At 47.1% G+C, this 19377-nt stretch overlaps 1 protein-coding gene across 1 annotated transcript in view; it reads right to left on the bottom strand.

Annotated features, from left to right (window-relative positions):
* Positions 1 to 19377, bottom strand: part of LOC146205578 (uncharacterized) — a 155851-nt gene that overhangs the window by 38702 nt on the left and 97772 nt on the right. The window lies entirely within an intron of this gene.

Genomic DNA, 19377 nt, shown 5'->3' with positions numbered 1-19377 from the left:
AAATTAACACTGGCGTTGTTTTCTTTAGCAAAATAAGGAAGAGGGTGAGGAAAGGAGTTGTTCAAATCAAGCAGACTTTCCCCTCATCCACCTTGATATTAATGAATATCAAGTTTTACAAGTCAAGGGCCCTCCATTCCCTGTTTCTTTAGGGAAGGACAACGATGGGGATGTGTTTCTATAGGGGGCAGCTGTTATTTATTTTCGCGGTGGCTTTAACCCACGCGCTGAAGTGTTTTTTTTTTTTTTCCTCGCTTCGCCTGAGTGAAAAAAAAAAGGCATACCTGCCAGCATCTCGTTGTTTACGTAAAACAAAATAAAGTTTGTACGTAGCTTACAACACGATATTCGTCCCTCCTAAGGTGAACGCGGCACAAATAACTTTTGCTTTCTTTTCCACCTGAAACTACGAGAGGATTACCTTTAGAGCGACCGGGCTTCTCATCCTATCGTTTCAAGCAAAGACAAAGGGCATCGACAAGGGACTCCAGTTTCTGAATATTTTACCGTTCCGAGGGACTAGCGGAATAAATCACTTCGACAGCGGGATTACCCGTCCCCTTTTCGCCCTCTTCTGAAGGCTCTGCCATCGCCACATGCGTGCACGTGTCAGTTTATCGGGAGAAAAGAAAAAGAAGTGAGAAAAAAAAAGCGTTACGGGGAAGAAAAGTAAATAGCAGAATACATTGTCGAAAAGCTTTGAAGTGAGTTCCTTAAACCACGAGGGAGCCGCTGGTGAGCCTTCGTTGCCCAACTCTTTTGTTGTTTTTTTTCTTTTTTGTAGCACGACGCAATGCTGCGTACTTGACTACACATGTAACGGGCGCGCATATTTTTGACATACGTTCCCAGGCATGCACTGCCGGCAACGTCTGAAACGCCTTCACGCCACTCGGAGCAATTAAGCAGTGCAGAATGCGCCTTTTAATGTTCTCACGTAAGAAGTAACACGCGCACAGTGTTCAGAGCGAGCAGCATCACAGTGTGGGCGTCGACACGTGCTTCTAACAATATGCTGAAGAATGCATGCGTACTGTGAAACTTCATCGCAGTTATGTGCGGCGGGAGGCGCATGCGCTCACACGAGTCGCATCAGTGAGTGAACGGAACATGGCTGCGCGAATAAGCGAAATTTTGAACGGCTTATTTTTCTTAATTGGAAGGTTATCGGAGAGGTTCTCGCCCTGCAGTGACTATATATTCAGGCTGGTGATAATGATGACGATGATGATGATTTGTTTTGGTCACGTGGGAGAGTGCTGCACGAAATTCGAAACGGCCGCGGGTCAGCGGTTCTTCGTTTAGGAGCCATGTTACGTTTACATCAGGCTTCTACAATCGTACTGTAGAAGAACGGCTGATTGGGCGAGTTGGTGAACCATGATGAACCATGATGGATCTGCGCCGTCGTTGTCCACTTCTCCTCTTTGTCTCGTCTTTTTTCGCACTATACTTTACTGTTCTACAATCGTATATCGCTGCAAGACAACCTAACCACCGTGAGCAATTTAGAATAGTACACAATCGCGCTTGCACGCGCGTATTTGAAGGAATTGGCCGTACGAGTTGACATCTTGCGAGGCAATCGAAGAATCTCAAGGCGATCCGTAAGAGACGAGAAACAGTTGTTCCGCCGCACTGCGAGAACGAGATCATACTGCTCATCCACTAGGTCTCGAATGAGCTGCGCTGTCACTTCACATTCCTCGCGCAGCGCGTGCCCAACAAACAGCGATTTGACTCCGAGTAGTTTTCCTCGAGCAGACATCGTTTTCTCAGTAAATATGGCGTGCCCCCGAGGCTCGACAAAGTACTGGTCAAAGCCCGGAAAGAGCGGGCCTCGATCAGTCCTCGAACGCGACAGTGCGGTTGCTCGCGGAACCATTGGACGTTTCCGTGCAGACGTGGCAGGCCCCGGAAACATCCGGGCCGGCGCTGTCTGGAAGGATCGGCGCCCGCTCCTCCGTGTCCAGCCGGAGAGAGCGCAACCTGCCCGATAACCCTCGCCGCATTCCCTTTCTTCCGAGCGCCTTTCTGGGCTCCCACACGCTCAGCCGGATGTTTTATTTCCCACCGTCCAGCGCGGAACCTGGCATGTCGAGTGGCTTATGTGAACGCTCCATCTCACTCCGCGTGCTCCGCTGTCCCTACTTTGCCGCAGCACGTCGTGGAAATGCAACCTCAACCGATCTTGACGGAGCCGCGGCGAGAAAGAGATCTCGCTGGGGTTTCGGTAGACACGCGAAGAAGCGAGCGCTCGTGGGAAAGAAATATAAACAGCAGCCGTTCGAGATAAAAGCGCCCGCGAGGAAGAAGCGCCGCTGCCGGGGAGATAAGCCTGGAGGAAATGGCCGGCTCTCGCCAAGTGGCTCAACTGGGCCGCGCTGAAACAACACCACCTGGGATGCGCCACGCTGATCCGCCCTGTATTGGCTTTCTGCTCGGCATTGCAGAGGAGGAGTGGGTGAAAAGAAAGCTGAACACAGAAAACATGAGCGATTGCGTCCGGAGAGTTTCGGAGAGATTGAGGCTGCGTGGTGCTTTCTGGATGCTCCGGGAAAGCTGGCCGGGCAACCGATAGCCTGCTATGTCGCAAATAAACAACGCAAAATCGGTTCTGCCGGCGAGATTAAGGTAGTACATGCGGTTACGCCTCCTGTCGGTATGCGCTACTTCTCAAAATACAAGTAAGGCGTGGAGAAAGCAATAAAATAGATTTATCTGGAAACGAGCTTAACCAAATGTGGCACACGCGGGCTGCTGCAGAAAGGCTATTGAGAGGTTATGTGAGTTTTGATAATAATAGAAAGGAAGTTATACGAAACATATACAGCGATCGTTGCTTAAGTGGGCCTAAAATCAGGATTGACGAGCTACAACGTTTATCTTCTAATAACTAATCTGCGCAAGCACGGTAGGTTAGTTTTAAGTGGGGAGTTTACTTATCGACACAAAACGACAACTGTAGAGAAAGAATGGTCGCAGAAGTAAATAAAATACCAGACTCGGTTTAGTTCAGTTCAAGTGAGTCTATTTACTGAGTTACTGTTATTTCTTCAGTCTTGAGCAATGAAGGAGCAAATCCAAAACATTACTTTACCCCACACTTGAGCGTAGATAACAAATTAATAGCCGCATATATTGGCATATCAAAGAAAGATAAATATCTACGAATAAAACGCAGGTTCAATGCTTTCAATGCTCTCTGCGGGCAAAAGTAGGGAGGTATAAGGAGAAATAATTGAACGCATCGAGGGCCTTATGTATGCGGAGCAAGTAATTAGAGTATAGCGGCAAGTGGGGCGAACACAGAGAAAAGAAGGAAGCACCCGTTCGGTGTACTGAGCGCGAAAAACGAGCTCGTCCAGCTAATGAGACGCCCGAATTTGCTACGCTAATTGACGTAGCGCTGGGCGGGAAGAAAAATCTCTATTGGGCGACGGATCTCATGCATGACAGTGGGGCCTAACGAAATTCTGTCCTGAGGAGAAATGAAAGAGGCGGGACGCATCACACTGAGCGACGTCCACTTGGGTTGTTAATGAAGAACGAGTCGTAGCGGAATGAGGAACAGAATAGGTAAGTAAGAAAGAAGAACGCGACGGAACTGCGTCAGAGTAAACCATGTTCGCATTGTGTGCTCAGTAACACGACCCACTCTCAATCACGACCAATAAGTCGTAAATACGTCTTTCCAGCCGTTATTACCGCTATTTAGTTTGCAAACACGAGATACAGATAAAGGAAAAGAAACGTGCTGGCAACTTTAACTGTAATGACCAAAACATCTGCTTGTTTCAATTAAGGGAAACCGAGGAGGAGAACCGCTGAAAAAAGTAGAGAGGGGAGGGGGGGGGGGGGGGGGGGTTCAGTGGGTATATGAAAGTTAGTTGACTAGTTGGCTTCGGAAATTGAAGACTTTCAAAGATCGCGGGGTGGCAAGTCGATACTCCGATACTCACGATGCTACCCCTAAAGCTCTGCCCCACCCCACCCTGGGGAAAAAAAGAGGGTCCTATAAATGACAAAACAGTTTGCCTATCCAACAGCACTGCAGATATTCTAGTGATTCCATCGCCATCAGCGTCAAATAAAGATAAGCGTTACCTTTAAGTTGCCTGGAACGAATTACGCATCCTTTTCATTGTGAGGCCAGTGCTGCATCGCTATCCACGTCTGCGCTGATAAACTGCACGATTGGTGAGTGGAGCAGCGCGGCTCGCTCCGAGTTCGATTTTGACAGATAAGACTAAGAAAATTTCTTTTTCGGGCTCAAGCCTTATATGGGAAAAGCTGAAACAGTTTAACCAATAGTTTATAAAATTTTAAATAAGAAAAGATAGAAGTGTTGAACAAGTATGCGATGATGACGTATAATAGTTGCTTTGCTTATTGTGAACGGTCTCCAACGTCCTGCTCCTGGTGGCTTTCCTTGCTCTTAAACGTGGAATGGTGTTTCTTAAAGCAGGAGAACTTTGTTTTCTATAATTTGTACATGGTACTCAAAAATTTCCATTTCGTTTTGACCTGAATGGACCACAGTTATCCGTGAGAATCGCATACTGGCCTAGTTTGTCTGGAATTGCAATTATAAATTAACAGCGCGAAAAACATGGGGGTCATAGACAAGCAACATACCGCAAGCGCTGACTCGCAATTCAAAGTAAAAGGATTAAAAAAAAATCAAAATCAATTACTGCGCATAGCCAGGCTTCACAAGCACTGTCGCGACTGTCTTGTGAAGCACGACTGCTGCCCAAAATTGAAAAGCACGCACGTTGCCACAAAGATCAGCTATCTGGTGAAGTTACGCAAGCGCTATACATTGCAAATTTTGTGCACCAGGGTGTTAGTAAGCCTGTCGTACTCGGGACAAAATCTTGCGCATCTTAAGCGGTATTCAACTTGAAGGTTGTGTTAACCGCAGGTTTCTCAGTTTCCCGTGTTTTGTGGCGTCTGGGTGTGCGCAAAAAATCCTTTTTTTTATTATTATTTTGGTGCATTAATGTTCCGTTGCAAGTCAGCGCTTGTGGTGTGCTGTCTTTGAGTGCAGTGTGCGTTTTTTCGCACTGTTCGCTTCTGTAAACAGTTATTGGCATTGTCAGTGGCCCTTAAAGAATCTGTCACGCTGTTTATTGCTATTTGTACTTTTGTATGGTTTTGTTTGGTTATGGGATAGTATTTAACGTCTCGAAACGACTCAGGCTTGAACAGACGCCGTGGTGGAGGGCTCCGGAAATTTTGACCCCGTGGGGTTCTTTAACGTGCACTGACCTCGCACTGCACACATACGCCTTCATCTAAAAGCGGTTGCCGCTGCTGGGACCGAACCCGCGTCCTTGGCATCAGCGGTCGAGTGCCCTAGCCACGAAGACATCGCGGCGCAGAACTTTTGCTTTTGTCTCCACTATCAGTATGAGGAACACGCAGAGGTCTTCCACACTTACTGTTTCATGTTGCGACAGCAAAGCTAGCCTATGTTGATGCCGCTTTCACCCGAAGGTGCGACTTAGCAGCTGCGTGTGGCGAATGGCATCAAGTCTTCACGAAAACTGAGCATAATCTGTAAGCCAATTCTTCTGACTTTCATGTTTTTCAAGTGTTTCAGAACGACTTGAAAAGGGCACCACGATGCATCGAAGCTACCATGAGGACAATCGCAGAGCACATCGTTTAACTATCAAAGCTGTTCACTGGACCACCTGCCTGTGCTGATAAAAAACAAGGCGAAGACAGTAACTCTACAATCTATAAAAATTGGTATAGGGGATCGCACACAAACTCACTTCCAGGGGCATAAAGTGTTCTCGAACACTTAGGGCTTTTTGAAGGCTAGCAGTAGCGAAGGCTGAAATTGTGTCCGAGGCCACTCGTTGATAAAAACGCCGATTGTGATCTTTATGCTTTTCGAAGACGCGTTGTTGTGTTGTACATTTGAATGAAGACACCAGAAACAGATCTCGTCAGACCTGAAGTAAATTCAAAAATTAGTTACATGATTCTGAAGTAGAGAAATCGAAGGCCAGGAACTTGTGCATGCATAAACTAATAACTAAAGGACGTCTTGTAGATCGTCAGTACCAGAATATGACCAATCTGTTACTGCCAGAGGGTAGACAGAATAGTTGAATAGACAAGTATATTTCATGCGAAATATCTGATCTCAGAAAGGCGTATGGCTATCTGTCCCTATTGAGGTGTATGTATCGCACACAGAACAAGTCAGATGGATTCAATAACGAGGCGAAGGTACGAATAGGGGTATTTTGTTGCGTTTGAAGCAGTTACTCGTGTCGGGAACGGTGCTTATATTGAATATATAGTCTCCCTAGGTCATCCCTATGTCACAATCTGGCGCCTGTCGCGGCCGAGGCTTTTCTATGGAACTGCGCCCTCTATTATCGGCACCCTAAAATATACCGCGATCAGCAGATAAAAATTTGCTTTGCCATTGGTGGCGCACTTGCAATGCTGGGAAATTTTCTGTGCTGAAATATTTATTGTATGAAAGTCGCGCATTGATAACCATGTCTAAATTTGGGTCCAGCGTATGTTCATGACTGCTAACTTAAATGCAGCATTGTTCCGCTGTCTGTGGCACCGCAACGCCCGCTGCGGGAGATGTGAGCCTTCCTGATTTACTTTAGTAGAAACAGATTCCACAAGCATTCAAGCCTGGTGGCTTGCTCCAAATCCCAACAAAAAAAAAAAAATAATAACACTCCGGACGACCAATAGCTACAAGTTTAAGATCAGGTGAATTCGACTCTGTATCGAGCTTAGACCAATTATAGCTTACACAGACTGCAGGCATACTGACGCTATGGAGCCACGCTCCTGTATGCCTATTTATGTCTTCCGAGAGGAACTGCGAGATATGTTGTACTTTTCGACAGCGAACCGCCCGCCAAGAAGACGTGACCGCCCACGTCTGCGATGAGGGGGAAAAAATGCGCGTAAATAAACAGGTGACGACGCAGACATGGGCGACGTTCAACGGCGCCCCCCGTCGTGACTATCATAAAAAATAACGAACCCGAAAGCACGGAGATACGCACGCGGCAACCCGTATGCTCAGTGCGTGCTGTCCTTGCTGACAGCTGACGAGCCGCGTGGCTGCGGGGACAGGTATGATGGGAGTTGGACGTCTCCCAAGATGAACTCCCGAAATAAGGTTGCCGCGCAGTTTTGTTCGGAGGGGCCGCTGGGAAAGATTAAAAACGGTCGCAGCGCAGCTAGCAAAATGGCGTGCTCATGGATCATTAAATCAGCTCAGCGGTGGCAGAAATTAGCTCAGGAATCTAGGCGTAGAGGTCGAAAAATTAGCCGGACCAGTCGTAGTGCACAGACGGAGCTGTTCGTCTAATTATCTCGCTGAAGATACAAGAAAAATAAAAGACGACTACCACTGCTGCTTTTGGTTAGGTATACTGGCTTGAATTAGTAACTCGAGTTCGCCTGCTCTGGTTCAATCACCGGTGCAGCACATCATCTACGCAGAGGACGCTGATCTTCCCAGTCGCCGATATGGCTCTAACGTTTTCATTTTTAAGTCAAAGGGTGGTACAGAAGTATATTTGTTTGGTTTATTCGACTGGTTAAATATTGCAGCATATTTCTTACACTGTGGTCGTAGCGATTCTGCGAAGTGGGACTGGAGTTAGCAGGTTGACACTTTCGAAGTAAAAAAAGAAGGAAAGATTTGATGCTGGCCCGTTTGAGACGCACAGCAGTGCTACATGAGAACACAAACTAAAAAAAAAATGTACTTTTGCGACTTAGGATATGATCAAATCCAGATGATAAGGAATTCGCATGCTAGGTCTCAGTTGCCTTTAATTATGCATAACATTGCACCTCATGAGTAGACAGTCGTCACGCTTGCTTAGACGTTAAAAGAAGTGGAAACGTGGAAAAGTGGAAAGTCAGTCGCTTATAATGATTTTTCACAATCATGCAATGTTGCTCACTCTGTGGAAAAATGCAAAGCATGGCCGCGATTCGCCCAATCTTATCCAAACTTCCGCGTACCATCTAAGCACACAACTTAAATGTCTTCGTCTGCCTTCGTGCTCATCAGGTGCACTGAAAAAAAGATGTTCCTTCTCTGCAAATGGCTTCCGATCAGATGCTGTCCGTGAGGATTTCGCACGCAGATGCCCGACGTAGCAAGAGTTAATCATATCTAGCACTTGCGGGAGTCTTCCTCGTTTTACGTGGTGCGCCTTTTCGGCTCTCCATGGAGACTTAGTGTGGGCCAGCGCTCGAGGATTGCCTGAGCACAAAAAAAAAAAAAAAAAAAAAAAAAAAAGAAGAAAAAGACGCTTAAAGGCGATTGCAGCGGAGAAAATTATGATGTTGACCGCGACCAGGCTTCCGTCAAAGCTTTTGGAAATCCAGGATTTACGACGATGGTTGCAGTTTTCATATAGTCTGACTCGTTGAATGCATTCACTGGTTAGAGAGGATTGCCTTAAGCAGGTTCGTTAAGGCTCTGCACGAATAATGCCTAGTTTGTTTCCGTTTGCAACTATATGTTATTATTAGCCACGTGAGAAAAAAAAGGAAACATTCGCCTACAAATCTCACACAAAAAGCATTTTTGAATCCTTGAAGTCGCTTGGACAGGGCGAAAATAATATGAATTTGTAGATTGTACAGGATTGTTCTCAGTGTGTATTTCTGGTATAGTGGTGCTTGCATATACTTGTGCTCCTGAGCGCGCGCGATCAGATGAAGTTCTGAAGCAAAAAAACTGCTTCTTTCCTTCGATGCCGTGGTAATGAATTGCATAGCGTCCTGTGGGTTGTTCAAAATGCAGCCTGCTTGTTGCGACCTGATGAAAGTTTCTGCGACGATAAATTTTTCCTTAAGGAAGGCGCTTCCATCTGGGAGTCTGTTCAGATAAAATACTGGATGATTACGTTGACAACGACTGCACGGCCTGAGTGGCTGAACCATTCACCGAGAGGCATCCGGAAAACCGAGTCATGTTTCGCAGTGTTAACCAGCAGTGAATTGCACCCGCAGGGCGGCCATGGCGTGCCATCTGCTTCGGTATTACCCTCACTGTTCTTTCGAGAGCGATAACTACACTACACAATAACTAACACGATGAGTCAAGCACCTTAACCGGCCCATAACTTCAAACTTCAGCTTACTCGCCAAGGTCGCAATCGCAGCTGCCAAACCTTAGCAACTAAGTCAGCTCAGTGTTAACCTTTAAGATACTGCTGAGCGTTGTATCGCCAATCAAGGACGCGGAAGCAGATCAGTCAGATCAGTATATTCTAGGCAGATCAGTGTATTCTAGGCACCGCGTGACTTATAATGCTGCACATTGGCAGTATAGTAAACGAAGACCGGAATCCCGTCCTCCAGCCGATATAACTAGCCGGGAAGACGAATTGGCCAAGAAACGACCATTAAATAGAGTGAAACGAGGTGCAGGAATACTGGACGACAGAGTGGCTATGCCCGCGGCGAACCGGGAACGAGACCGTGAACGAGAGCGCGCGAAGTGCGCTACACCGAGCCGCTCGTTAAACTGTTCTACGTAGTTAAACCGCTGCAATCTTTATATTATTTCTTACATTCCACCTCTTTTGCTATTTCGAAAAGTTTTTAAATGCGGAGCCGCTAATTCCGTCCCACGGTGAGAACAACTAATAGCTTGGGCACGCACCTTTTTATAGGGGACACGGTAACGAGCGTCCCTCGTTGAGATAATGCGACGATGGCCCGATAAGCGACAAGTTGGCAAGAAATGCATCCACTTGGAGTTGCGAAATGGCCCCTTCCAGAACTTCTCTGTCACTGTATTTTGCGAAATGAGCAGCTATTCGCATCGTGCCGTTCGCATGCGAGCAAAACGTATTTAGAAGCCAAGCACGCTCGTCGTTAATGTGTAAATGCTATTTCCAGCCTCCTCTGTTCGTGTCGATGACTTAGCAGTAAATGAATGAAGTATTCAGTGCAAAACAAAAAAAAAAAAAAAACATCTGAGAAGCAACCAGATGCAGCCAACATTCAGGCAGCATTCTCCAGCTTGAAGACCATTCATGGCTCATTTATCCGGTAGGACTTCGCGACCATCATTGCAAACAAACACTTTCTTTTTGCTTTTATGAAACGCCCTTCAAGTCGGCTAGCTCAACATGCCTAACCTGTGTTCAACAGGCGCAACCTTGTACCATCGAGCTGGGAGGATAATTCATTCGCTTCTTTTATACAATGTCGACTTTCGTTTAAGACGTCGTTTGAAAAACTCCGAATTTAATACACTAAGCCGTCCCTGCCTGCTTGTCAGGCTCGTCCTGATTCTCTCTGAAATGTCTCCCATTAATGTTGCTGTAGTTCAAAGCGCGTTCTTCGATAACACTTCAGACCCTATGACTCAGCATGTATCATGACACGTGCGCAGTCATGTATGCCACAGAATTCTTAGCGTACGGTCATGCTCTCGGACTATTTCTCAATTGGCAACCTGGCATAAAATCTACAGTGTCTATCGTGGCATCCTTACAAACAGCCTTGCGAGACAAGCAAGCAGTTTTTGGCTAAGCCATCTGAGATTATCGGCGTGAGCATCCCTCGAAGCCACGCGTAAACTAGCTTGGTTACGTTGCAAAAAACTAGCCAAGAAATGTTATCATTCAGATTCACTCCTCTAATGATTCAGAATGTTACTGCACGTTTGTAGCAGCTCAAGCGGCTCACACCAGCAGTTCTGAGGCCAAAGCATGATTTCAGCGCCGCCTGGGCACTGCTGGTTGCCCATCCGCGCTTTGTCCGCAGACAAATGTGAATTTCGCGGAAAGTCGAGTGTTAAGGCCGACGCGGAACGAAACATTACACATATGTCGAGCTGGTACTGATGAACGTAGGCGGCTAAGAGTCAGCTGGCGACTCTGAAGCCAATTTTACATGCATCTATGGCAGGGAGGCACTGTTAGGTTCGATATTAAAGCGATAGCATAAGAGATTCTGTGTCGCAGAAAATCCGGTGTCGTCGCCGTCGATGGAAATAAGCGAAAAATCACGATGGAAACAAAGAGTTGACAAAAATAAAAAAAAGCAGTCAAAGAAATTTCTCAGCGGTAATCAAATTATCAAGGAGCGACTTCCAACATAAGGAGAGTAACTGAACAGAAAATAATTGCGCTAATTCAGGTTCGGGTGGGATTTCGACCAAGGAACTTCGGACTGCGAGACCCATAGACCCCGACAGCTCGTTCGTTCTAGATAATTGTATAAAAATGCACTTAGTGAATGTTTTTGTGGTATTTCCCTTGGTAAACTATCTTACAGACAAGTGCAGTAGAGGATTAGATTAGATAATTAGGCAAAATTAAAGGCAACCGTTAATCACTCTGTGTCACGGTTGTCCTTTAAGGACAACCTCCCGCTGAGTAGATGCCAGTACACGCTGCAAATTGATTGAAAATTGCCTTTGACGAAGTGAAGACGCAGTAACTGCCTGACTATCCGTTGGCACCAGAACATCAGCCAACCTTTATTCATTCATTTTACCACACCCTTCATAGCGTCTTTATGCCCTGAGGCAATAAACATCGCAAGAAAAAAAAAATCCACCCCGCGAGGAAAGGGAAAAACGTACAATTAAAAAGAGAAAAAAGGGCTGTATTGCCTCGAGTCATCATTCTGCACCCGCCTGCCCGCGCTGCAGAAGCCTCAGAGCAAAACTAAATGATAGATGCGGAACAATTTACGAGGCTTTTGAAGCAACAGTATACGAAACGATCGAAGATATATGGCGGCATAATAAAGTAGGAGATGCCGAAGAGTACAGTGGAATCGAATGTACCGGCTCTTCGCAGCCGGATCTGAAGATGAATTGTGATCACGTTCACTACTCCAGCCCATGGATAGCCTCAGCTCTGGTCTCAAGCATGATCTCCAGGATGTTCTCGATGTGGAATCGAATGTACCGGCTCTTCTCAGCCGGATCTGAAGATGAATTGTGATCACGTTCACTACTCCAGCCCATAGATAGCCTCAGCTCTGGTCTCAAGCATGATCTCCAGGATGTTCTCGATATGTAAGCATGAGTTACATATACGGTCTAGTGTGTAAAAAAAGACAAACTGAGACATGACAAACCGCCTTTGCCATAAGTGTGAGTGTTGGGTAAGCGATGCCAATAGGAAACTACAGCGATATCCCGTTCAACTCTTAAAGGCGTAGCTTAATGTTTCCCCAAGATTTTAAACGATGAAAGCAACTCTTTTTCATTCTTTTTGTTCACTGCTGGTAGTCCTTTGCTACCAGGACACGCCCTAAATGGCCTGCGTAGTTACTGCTAACGGGTTTCTAGCAGTTTCAACAAACGCTGTCTCAGTCCAGCGAGGCGCGTATTGGCGTGCATACGTAGAGTTTTCTCCGTTACAAACACCTGTATTAGCGCTTGTATGCAACAGCGTTCCCCTTTCAAGCGCTCCCATTATTAACGCGTTACTTTCAGCAAAATTAAATGGTTACGAAACCAGAAAATCAGCTCATTTACAAATTTCAACCTCACGGTTGAGTGAAGAACAGAGAAGTATAATTATGGTTCACTAAACGCGCACGCTTTCAGGAGCACGTTCATTAGATGTAACCAGGGAAGGCGTCCGCGTTCATTGGGTCGCATCCCATCGTCGCCAGACAGGAGACAGGCGTGACAAATTTGTGAGAACTGGTCCAGTGACTGCAACGAAACGACTGATGCCAAATCGAGCTCACACGATCAACATGACCTGCAGGGCACCGCCTGCTCGCATTCTACGCACACAGCTTGGCCGTATATTTGTACCGCGTAAACTGTTGCGTAATTTTTCTGCAAAACCGGGCTGTGGGGGAATTAGGAGGGAATCGCGCTCTCCCGCGCACTAAGGCTTATCTCAATTTTCGCAAACCGTAGGACGCAGCCAGTTTGCTGCTACACGGGCGGCTTATCAGCGGTCCGCAGCGAGGTTGCGCTTCCGTCGGGACGGATGCCGCGCGCGCGCGCTCGTTTCCGATGTCGACTGACGAAAGCGAGCGTGCACATCTCGTCCTGAGGTCACCGCGCATCGCCAACACTCGGTAAGCGCCGCCGCGCCTTTCAGCGCCGACGCGGCGATGAGCAGCAGCCAGTGAAGCCGATCGCTGGCTCCCGAGTCCTGATAACGCAATGCGCATTGATGGTCCACGTCGTGCTTTCCGTGCGTCTGCCGTGGGTTTCATTGAAAAACTCCGCAGAAACACGTGCACGTTGCGGGTAGAGCTGCTCTCTGCACGACTGCCAGCCGCACAAAAGTAGGAAACGGGAACAGTGGCATTTACAAGCAAGTCTGCGGCCTGCGGCGATGCCGCTCTTTATGGTCCCCGGAATTACACAGGTTTCACAAATTGATGACATCACCGGCCAGCAGCAAGTTGGCTGTTGCTCCTGCACAACTGACTGTCAAATATTTACTGCAGGGGGTGGTGCGGGAAAGTGGCTGCCTCTAACTGATCGTTTCCCATTTCAAAATCTGAAGTATACTTTTCAGTGATGAGCGTTAAAGCTAAAAACACATCTGCGATTAAAAGTCACTCAGACGCCGAAATTAATTTTAAATTCTGGGCCCTAGTCAAACAGACGTTCAATGCCTAGAATAAAGCCTCAACTCAAGCATTGTGTCGAGCTGAAAAGATGAAATGTATTAGAAACTTAATAGCAGGATCAAGTGTTGAAAATATTCACGTGTACCTTGGTTATAGTGGTTCATATATGTCTTCAAGAATAGTCAGCGCAAAAAAAAAAAAAAAAAAAAAAAAAATATATATATATATATATATATATATATATATATATATATATATATATATATATATATATATATATATATATATATAGACTGGTATATTTATTAAAAGTGTCCATAACGGACAAGAGACATTTAGAATATTGAGCTAGATACACAGTAAGAACAAGAATAATAATAACGGGCACATGACCGTAATCATAATAGTTATAATCAGGCTAAATAACAAACCAACCTGCGCGAACGATTGCGGACACTTTTGAGATTACAAAAATGAGCAGTGTTTGAATTTCGCCTTACGTTGGTGCTGCATGGGATGACCTGCTCCGGCGTAGCAAGTGAGCGCACACATATTTATGTCCATCTTAAATAAACGTCACTCGTCTTTCACCCCTGCGACTACGATCGTCGTTCACACACTCCATACGCACAGCCGATGAGGCCTATTGACAGACCTGGGTCCACACATACTTATACGCAATGGGCATGGACCATACAAGCATTAGAGTTACTTAAAAAGCACACATCGCTCTGCACCCGAACCAGCCTCGGAGAACATTTCAATCAGGGGGGTAAGGCACAGAGAGGAGGTTGTGCTAACCTCTACGGCATTATCACACTGTCAAACTGTCCAAAATCGTAGTACAAAAAGAGCCACTGCTTGGACAAACTTTGAAGTCTTCCTAAAGAGAATACTTTCGCATTCCCAACCAACCTTATCCCAAAACAAAATCGCTGAAAGGTTTTTTGCAGTGGCCATCTTGGTGATAGTTTGAATACCGCGACGGTATGAGATGGATGTTGCTATATCAGGAGCCACGTATTTCACCCGCACAGTACCGGTTGACTATCGGAAGGCGTTACCAAAATGACTGTCATTTCGGTTAGCGCGATTCTAGAGCGGATGAGCGACCGAGATCTTCCGCCACATTCACGGTATATAATCGTTTATTTTAACGATGATTTCAGTTCTCATCGCGTGAGGTTGGTGTCTGACGTGGGCGCTAGTCTGTTGAAACCAGACGTCACGCATTTCCCTTCAAATTTGCGCTGTTAGCAAAATCTCTTATGAAGTACTGATCGCATCGAAAGCGCGCGAATTTCATCTGGGCGCATTAATAGTATTAATCAGCGTAAGCCTGACTGCACCCACTGCAAGGAGAATACCTCTCCCACGTCTCTTCTATTAGCCCTGTTTTGAGCTAGCGGCAGCCACCTAATGCTCGCGAAGTTCCTAATCTCCTTACCTACCTGACTTTCTGCCGTCCGTTGCTGCGCTGACTGAGAATTCTCCTACAATCCACTCAGTTATCCTTAACGTCGGTTATCTTGTAATCGCATTACGGGCTTTGAGCAAATGCCTATTTCTTTTTGTTTTCAACTGGGGTATGATAGGTTTTATTTAGATTTATAAGGTTGAAAGTTCCAAAGCAATTCAGGCTATGGCGGACGCTGTAGCAGAGGGCTCGGAAAATTTTAATCACCTTGGGTTCTTTAACGTGCACTAACATCGCATAGCACATGGGTGCCTTGCTTTTCGCCTCCATCGATAAACGGCCACCAGAACCGGGACTGAGCCGGTGTTCTTTGGTTCAGCCGTCGAGTACCCTAATCACTGAGCCACCTTAGCGGGGCGCTGGAATATGTGGTTGACTTGCTTTACTTCACTGACTCACTATGCTTTCTTTCTATCTCCTAATTTTCCATGACTGGGTGCGTTGTCTTCAATATAAGTTGAACCCCTTTTCGTTAGCCTCCAAATTTCTCCTCCATAGGTTAGTACCGGTAACACACGGCTGTTATATTCCTTTCTTTTTCTTGAGGGACCCGTCGTGGTGGTGCAGTGTTTGAAATCCCCGACTACAGTGTTGGAGTAGTCGAGTTCAATAGCGACCTCCGGCGCCTGCGTTTCGATGGAGGCGAAACGGAGTGGAATCCGTGTGCTTTGCGATGTCAATGCACGTTAAAGAACCCCAAGTGGTCGAAATTTCCGGATTCCTCCACTACGGCGTCTCTCATACATCCAGAGTGACTTTGGGACGTTAAACCCCACAAACCAAATCGAACCAAACCACCTTTCTCTTGAGGGATGCTGGCAATCTCTCATTCATGATCTAAGGATAGAGTACCTGCCGACCGCACTCCACGTCATTGTCATTCTAGTTATTTCAAACTCTCAGTCCGAATCTGCAGTCACTACCTTGCCTATATAGGCGTATTCATGAACACTTTCAGCGCCTCCTTACTAAACTGCTGTCGTTTTCAGAGTCTGTTCAACACTACTTTAATTTTCTTCATATTGTTACGGGGAAATGGGTTTATTATTTACAAAATATGCGGAGGATGCATGAAAACTAGGCACAGTCGGAGTAAGGCTTGTTCCAGAACCAGTCCTCGCGCATTGACTTCGTCCTTCTCTTTCCCATGCGCAACACCGCGCGGCGCTGCTTAATTGACGTGACAGTTTCTCCCGGGGCAGATGAGGCTCGTCCTCGAGCGAATCAAGCAGATTTAGAATAGCAGCGTTTCAGTCGTGATACATGAGCTAGCTGAGTCTTCCACGAGCAGCGATTTGTCAATGTTACTTTAGCGATAACGTAAGTTACTTCACTCAACCGACTTACAACAACAAAAGGTCCGGCGTATTGCCACAGAACTTTTGATACAGTCCGCGGCGTCGCAATAGCGTCCAAAGCCAAACCAAATTTCCGGATTCGTAAGTGACTGCCGCATGAGCCGCATCATACCGAGCCTTCGTGCGGTCTTGGGAGCGATGGTTCGCAAACGAGCAAGACGACGCGCTTCTTCAGCAAGACAAAGATGTTGCGACACGGATGGGTAATCCTGCACGAAGAATGGAAGATTGGGGTCCAGGAAGGTTGATGGTGAGAGCGCGTAAAGACGAAAAGAAAAGGAGAATATTCGGTCACTTCATGCTTAGCTGTGCTATGCGTTAGTTACAAATGGCAAGACGGCGTGCGCCCCTATAGTTCTTGTGATTTGATGTCTGTTGCAGAAGTTTGCAGCCCAACGCGCCGGGTGGAGGAGCAGTATCGCTCCCGAGAGGCGGCGCTGCGCCCGCCGGCGCTGCCTGGAGACGCAGCTATAAAGAGAGAGGAGGCTTGTTCTCTTCCTCTCATCCCGCGGCTAAGAGCAAATATGTGCGATATCAACCGCGGGATGAGGGGAAGAGAACAAGCCTCCTCACTCTTTATGCTACGTCATGAAGCAGCGCCGGCGGGCGCAGCACCGCCTCTCGGGAGCGATACTGCTCCTCCGCCCGGCACGTTGGGCTGCAAACTTCTGCAACAGACGTTACATTGACATTATGTTGATGATAATCCGGTTTAGACGCTCGGTAAGGCCGTTTGTCTGAGGGTGGTAGGGAGCAGAATGACGGTATTCGGAACCACAGAGCAGCTAACGTTCTTCCACGATATCTGCAATTAACTGTCGGCCGCGATCACTGATGATCACTCGGGGCGCGCCGTGGCGAAGGATGATTTGGTGTAATAAAAAGTTTGACTCATCGGTTGCTTTAGCAGAAATGAGTGCCGACGTCTCCAAATACCGGGTCAAATAGTCAATAGCTACAAAAAACCAGCGACGGCCGTCAGACGATTTGGGGAAAGGACCAATCAGATCAATCCCAATTTTCTCGAAAAGCGACTTAAGGGGCTTGACTGGTTGAAGAAGGCCAACCGGTGGCGCGGTACTTCTCTTCAGATGTTGGCAAGGGACACAACTTGCTACATAGCGCTTCGTTGTCGTGCACAACCTTGGCCACTAAAATCGTTGTCGGACCCTCGCGAGAGTGCGGGCAAAACCAAGATGGCCTGAAGTGATGTCTTCATGCATCGCATGTAGGACGGCATTGCGAAGCGAAGCCGGGACGACAAGCAGCAGACGGGCACCATCTGTTGAGTAGCTCTTTTTGAAGAGTAGACAATCTCGAATAACAAAAGTTGTAGATGCTGACTTTCGCGCCTTATCAAATAACGGAGTAAGTGCGTGGTCTTGACATTGCTCTTGCCGGAACTTTACGTGGACTGGTAATGTTTCGGTCACAGGCGCCAAGCAGTCGTCTAGATCATCTTCACCGACTGCCGTGCATGTAATAGGAAATTGGGACAGACAGACAGCGTCGGCGTGGCGGCGACCACTCTTATAGGACACAGAAAAGTCATATTCCTGTAGACGTAATGCCCAGCGAGCTAGTCGACCGGAGGGGTCGCGCAGGCCAACAAGCCAACACAGGGAGTGATGGTCGGTAATTAGGTTGAAGTGACGGCCGTACAAATGTGGGCGGAACTTGGTAACGGCGAAGATGATGGCGAGACATTTCATTTCTGTCACTGTGTAGTTGCGTTCTGCTTTCGTCGAAGTGCGGCTCGTGTACGCGATGACATGTTGGGCGCCGTTCTGGAGCTGGAGAAGAACCGCGCCGACGCCCACGCCGCTGCCATCAGTGTGAACCTCGGTGGTAGCAGCCGGATTGAAATGGCGTAAAACAGGACCAGGGCCGGCTTGCACGATAAAGTCCGAGCTACGTCCAGACTTAAATGGTGTCTTTAGAAAGACCACGCTTATTTAAGACGGCTCGTGTTCCGAACGTCGAACGCTTCGGGTCTTTTCTAGGTCCGACGGATGCATCGGGATCTGCCAATAGCCAGACCGCAGATCTACTGACGAGAAATAGGAAGCAGATTGAATACAATCCACGGCATCGTCGATACGTGGAAGAGAATAAACGACCTTTTTTGTAACTGCGTTTAACCGACAATAGTCAACACAAAATCTCCACGAGTTGTCCTTCTTCACCAAGATGACGGGCGGCTGTCCAAGGACTGGAGGACTCCCGTATAACACCTTTCTTCAACATGCCTTGGACTTGTTCGTTAATTGCTGTGCGGTCGACTAGCGATACTCGGTACAGCTTCTGTCTGATCGGGATCGCATCACCAGCGTTGATCTTATGTGACATACGTGAATGTGGCGGCGTAAGGTTCAGAACTTCACATAACCCTCGCTGGTCGGATGACGGAAGCGATTTGTTTATCATCCGGGTGATATCCGCGCTGTAGTCAGGACCCAGCCGTAGGTGCGAATGAGGATACACAGACCGAATAGTAAGGACCTTGTAGCCGTCAAATGTAGCCAACTTGAGGCCGGATGGTAAACAAACGGGTTCTGACAAAATGTTTACAGTCCACAAGAAGGGCGGCACCGGGCCCTAGTAAAATTTTCTTCGCGGTATTGTTCATATCAGCTTCAACAAACACAGAGTAGGTGCCTGCTCGCTCGGCAGACCTGTGAACCGGCACAAACACTGCAACCATAGAAGGTAACACTACATCGTTGGAGACATAAAATGCGCGTCCTTAAAGTTAGGTGTGTCCTATACAAAAGCAGACAGAATATTGCGGCGCAGGGAAATTTCGCCTGCTTGATCCATATTCCGTTGATCCATATTCGCACAGAAAATCAGTGCCAAGAATAACGTCATGTGTGGCTCGTGCTAAAAATGCAAACTCAACTCAAAACATTTCCCAGCAGTGACCATTGACACGCAGCAGAGACCCACAGG

Source organism: Amblyomma maculatum, chromosome 1 (genome assembly GCF_055883805.1).
Source record: "Amblyomma maculatum isolate TAMU_Amacu chromosome 1, ASM5588380v1, whole genome shotgun sequence".
Classification (NCBI taxonomy): domain Eukaryota; kingdom Metazoa; phylum Arthropoda; class Arachnida; order Ixodida; family Ixodidae; genus Amblyomma; species Amblyomma maculatum.
Note: the sequence above shows the minus strand (reverse complement) of the source record. Positions and strands in the feature narration are given on the sequence as shown.